Source organism: Diplotaxodon limnothrissa, linkage group LG22, assembly GCF_057381915.1.
Source record: "Diplotaxodon limnothrissa isolate DT_005_m linkage group LG22, D_limnothrissa_male_GT1.1, whole genome shotgun sequence".
Taxonomy (NCBI): domain Eukaryota; kingdom Metazoa; phylum Chordata; class Actinopteri; order Cichliformes; family Cichlidae; genus Diplotaxodon; species Diplotaxodon limnothrissa.
In genome coordinates this window covers 1,007,347-1,012,794 of record NC_140616.1, presented here as the reverse complement: position 1 = coordinate 1,012,794, position 5,448 = coordinate 1,007,347, and the positions used below count along the sequence as shown (strand labels likewise).

At 42.7% G+C, this 5,448-nt stretch overlaps 1 pseudogene; it reads right to left on the bottom strand.

Moving 5' to 3' along the window:
- Window positions 1-2,634: 2,634 nt before the first annotated feature.
- Window positions 2,635-3,270, bottom strand: LOC146609077 (histone H1-like; annotated as a pseudogene).
- Between the last annotated feature and the right edge of the window lie 2,178 nt (window positions 3,271-5,448).

The following is a 5,448-nucleotide window of genomic DNA, read 5'->3' as shown; positions in this document are numbered from 1 at the left end:
CACACAAATCAGTGCAACAATAATAGTAAACATTGTTTAATATTAATTCTGGACCCCACCTCTTGACGCATGGACACGCTCATGCGTCAACTCACCAAACCTGGATTCCAGTCTTAAAGAAAAAGATTAGCTAGATCATATCCCAGGCAACATCAGGGCATCTCCTCCCCTGGAGCAGCACCACCCTGGACCTATAATCCTGCAATGAAAATGTTAGTGTGCTTTGCATATTAAGTTTGCTTAACACCTGGCTCTCCCAGGAGCCTGCAGACACACCATCATGGCCTGGAAAGCAAAATCTGGAAGGAAAATCAAACTCCATACCTGTAAACAATTGTATCATAAGGACAAGAAGCATTCAACATCAGCAAGACAAGTGTCATGTGCAGGTTTTCTCAAATCAGTAAACTACAATTATTTTCATAAGTCGCCTCAGACATGGATCATCCCATGTACTCAGGCAACATTAATGTAATCGGTGACTGCTCTTAAGCAAAGTCACTCCACTTATATATTACTATGGGCTCAAAAGTGGCCAGCTAATGAGCCCATACCAAACTATCCCAGAAACACTGTATCTCTTATTTGTTTTACTCATGTCACTTGTCCGTTTCAGCTGAATCTTCCACAGCATTCTCAAAGAAACTAACATTAGCAATACACATTGACTGCAGTCAGACAGAGGTCAGACACAGGTCAACAGGTTCCAGAGGTGCCATAAAAACACCATAAAGTCAACCCTAGCTGTGGAAAGAAGTAACACCAGTTCTCAACACAGGAAATTTCACACATGTTATTCACATTATCAAAGTAACCTTCACATTTTCCCATCAACACAATGCAACAGCATCACCACTCATAACCTGTAAACACAGTTTTCCTCACACATAAACCCAGAAATCCTGTAGTAGGAAAAAACATCAACCAGTTGTCCTGGTATAAATCGCATCATCAATTCACATGAAGAACTGGCATGCTGTAAGAAAAGAAAATGCAAATATTAGCGCTTGCGCAGGCGTATGCATACTTTGTCACAGTTATCTCTGTGAGCAACTCAAGCTAGTGAATGACACACCTGATAAATGCACAGACACAGAAAATGGCATTTAAAAGGTTAAATCATCATGCAACCTCGAGTGTTGCTGTCATCTTTCTGCTCCTGTAAAAGGAAACACATGGGTTCATCTGCACCTTTGTCAGGTGGGGGTTAGCTTCACACAATCATGTTCAGTCAGTCAGTCAGTTATTTTAAAATTCTTACTCATTCACTCAGTGGTTCCTTCTTTTGCTAATTGTGGAAATTATCATCGCATTCGTTTCCACGCTCAGCAAAACGACGTTATTTCAAAAAGAAAAATAATTTAGACCGGATTTCCTCGTTGAATCCTTTTTGGGGGGGACTCTCATTTCCTAATTGTCCCAAATAAGTGGCTTTCTCCTGAACCCATTTTAAATGTGGAGAAACCCACTTGCAACAATTTTCTTGACGACGTGTAACGCTTTTAATTCCCGACTTGCAGATCTGCTCAAAGAAAAGAAATTCACAAGCAAAAATCAGTGCTTGTTCAAAAATGAAAAATAAAAAATAACAGAGATTATCAAACCAAACTCTCAGTGCACTGTGAAAGTATCAAAATAAAAAGGCCTTGTTAAGTCATGACACAAACTCCTCATCATCTTCACAACAGGAGAAGAATCATCAGCTAGATTCACTCCAAACCAACCATCAACTGCACAACACACAACATAACCCTAATGTCTTCTTTAACTTATGAGTTTAATCACCAGGTCTGTGCTCTTCACTCATTTAAGCCACAGATCTATTTTATTCAATTTTTCCTTTTCCCTTCATCATAAAACATGTGACATGCTGTCATGCACTTCACAAAAGAAGTTTGTTCTGACGTATTCAGAGTTGTGTATCTAAATACAGGATTCACTCGCACATCAAAACAGGAAACTCAGTGTTTTAGAGTCTCCACTCAACACACAACAAACTCCAACACATCTCATTCACTCGTGCTAGAATTCAGTCACCTTTCATTAATCTAAAACCGATCAACTAATTTGCATATCAGCTATTAACCCACTAAGTTGACAGGACGACAGAAAAGCATGTTCAAAATAGTATCACAAAAGACAATTTCCCTCATACAGTAAATTACATGTGCTGCCTCAATCAAGCAGGAAGCTTCTCCCAATTTACCATTTTAACAACTAAATTTATTGTCTGATCACTGGTTAGTCAAACCAGGATCTTTTTTCCCACAAAAGTTAAATTGTTGTCCTGCAACCTGGAGAGTCAATTTTTTGCATTGGATAAATTCAGTATTTAATAACAAGTGTCTGCTAAATTGACACTATTGTAACACTGATGAAAGATAACAAGCTAATTTTCATTGCATGGGTTTGTGTTATTAGGCAGGTCTAATGCATGTCTGTGGAGCTGCATCTCCAGCAGAGCATGTTCTTAAAGCTGCCTTTCCTACACACTTCTCTGCTATTTGATCATTTCTTAACTAATGTGCTATGAGTCTTCATGAGTCATTTTGTGTTTGGGATTGTTAGTAGGGTTAATGCATGTTCTGCTTGTGTGTGTGTGATTTTGTATGTTTCTATTTTCGCAATGTTTCAGACTCCGTCTCAATTTTCCAACTTAAGCAGTCAGTTTTCTTTTCCCCAGGTTTGCTAACCCAAATTTTGATTTCCCACATTAAATAATTCCTATGTGTTCTCACCTAGTCTTCTCACTCTGTTGTCCTCTCACTCTTTTGTCCTCTCCCACTTCAACAGTCCCGGCAGTTCTCCTTCAGCTTTGTCCTGTCTAGTAGCTGAAGTGCTGCTGCTGCCTTCTTGGGCGACTTCTTAGCAGCTGCTGCCGGTTTCTTGGCTTTGGCCGCGGCGGGCTTCTTGGCTTTGCTCTCAGTAGCCTTGTTCATCTTGAAGGATCCGGAGGTCCTGGTGCCCTTGGTCTGCACCAGAGTGCCCTTCGCCACCAGGCTCTTGATGGCGGTCTTGACACGGGCCTTGTTCTTGTCCACATCGTAGCCTCCGGCAGCCAGAGCCTTCTTGAGAGTGGCCACAGACAGGCCGTTGCGCTCCTTGGAAGCGGCCACGGCTTTCACAATCAGCTCGCCCACGCTGAGGCCGACCTTCTTGGGCTTGGAAGTCATCGTCTTCTTCTTCTTGGCCTGAACCTCGGCGCAGGGCGCAGGGCGTGTTTATGATGGAGCCTTTCCCACCACAGCGCTGGCACGTTGAACGTATCATGAAGGGTCCATTTCTTTCATGTCGCTAGCCGCATGTGGCTTGCCCGAGTCACTCAGTCCTTTTTGAGCATTTCAACATGCTGCCGCCGCAGACCCTGGCCTCAGATCCAGCAAGTTTAGCGCGCTGATCTCCAAAAAAGTCCCGAAGGCCAGAAAGACGTCAAATAAGTGTCTCGTGCTGAGAACTCAAACAAAAACTCCTCTTCACGCTGCCATCTTGCTCGCCCCTCCGTGAAATTCAACCAATCAGACAGGAAGATGGGTTTGCTTTCTTCTTCTGCTGCTGTTTATCCACATTGCTGCTGCTTTGCTGGGACTTTTTGTGCTCAGGACTTGCTGCTGTCTCTTTATCATGTTATTGCTTTGGAGCTGCATTCCTTATCTTCAGGGAGGAGTGAGCTCGCTTGTGAGTTTGAGAAACACATGGCACTGTAAATAAGTCAGCCAGAAACTTGGCCTGCATGTTTCCAATGATGTTAAACTATAACTTTCTTCCAACTGTTGCATGTGGAAAATTGATTCAGGTCTGCTTTTCACCTGAAAGTGACAAACTAAGACATGTTCATTATTATCATCACTGCTTAATCAACACACATCTCTCTCTCTCTCTCTCTCTGTCTGTGTTTGTGTGAACAATCCTTTCTTAAAAGCAGAAAATGACATTGTAGTTGTTTTTCGGCTGATCAACACAAAACCTTTTTCCTATGATTATTTTTCATCTACAATATAAATTCTCTCTCTTTTTCACTCTTTTTTTTTTTTTTTAAATAGCTGGTGGTCTGCAAAATCACCGCTCTCACTCACAATCAGAGGCAATCACTTTTGCACAGTGCACAAAAACACTGTGATGTCAGACACATTCACACTCACTTTTTCATCTGCATAAATAAACCATATGGCTGGAGATATGTGCCATGGTGATCCATAAGCATGATCACCAGTTTATTTAATTATTTTTAATCCAACAAAACAAATAAACAAAAACATGATGCTGATGCTACACACACACACGAGTCAAGGTGCAGAAAAACTGCTCATGGAAACGCTGCACACTCCCTGTTTCCCTCTCTTTGAGTAGTTCTCAGACAGCTCTTGATCTGATAATGTGTAGCTTGCTCATCAGCTCAAAAAACAAAAACAAAACTGCAACGCGACATCACACAGTAGTTGCATGCTCTGCCCACAGTGGCAAAGTCTTACACTTACATATTCAACACAGCTTCTCCATCATGTATTTTTAGATGTTTCATACAGGGTTGAGCATATTAGTTGTTTTCACAGATGTGCTCCATATCTCAACAATGGCTCATAACAAGACGACCGTCTTCCACACAGGTCAAGTGCCTCTATGCACTTCATGAGTTTAAATATTTACCTATATCACTTCACCTCACATGTCATTGTACTGAATTTAAGCAACCACAAGCTTAATGTAGATTACTTTTAACAACTATCCACCTCAATTAAATCTATGGTCTGGCACACAGGCTGCTGTCGATCAGGGCAAGCTAAAGAATAAACATTGTGTCAGCAAGGGGTGGGGGGAAAGCCATTCACCAGAGCATATCTTAAGTGCTGCTGATGTGGGCTGGCCTTCTCCACAGCTCTCCAAGGCTGGTGTGTTTTCTGAAAACTTCTAACATTTGAATCTCTTCCATTTATAAGCCTGCGATTAACCGCACGGCTCAGGTCCGCGTGACCGCGCTCGCGTGAACCCGCGCTGCTGTGGAGCCGTCGCTCTCTCTTTTTTTTTTACATAAATACTTTGTGCTGCCAGGAGCAAAGTCCAGCACAAACGTCTGTCTCCCTCCGACTCACTCTTGGTTGCTTAGAAACCCATGATAACAACAACAGTCGGTGTCACAGACCACATGTTCTGCTCCGCACACACTCACACACAACAACAACAACGACGACGACGACAATGACAACAACACAAAATAGGCCTACTGTCCAGCACAATCTGGACCCCGCGGAACTTCTCAACACCCCACTGAGCGGTGGAGAACTCACTACAGTACCCCACACAGCGGTCTGTATTTCGCCCCACTAAGACGGCGAACCAAAAAAAGTTCGAACTGCGCAACTCTGCGACTTAATGCTTCTGTACAAAAAACCCCACTGAGCGGCTTTGTACATCGCCCCACTTAGACGGCGAATTTTAGCCCCACTGAGCGGC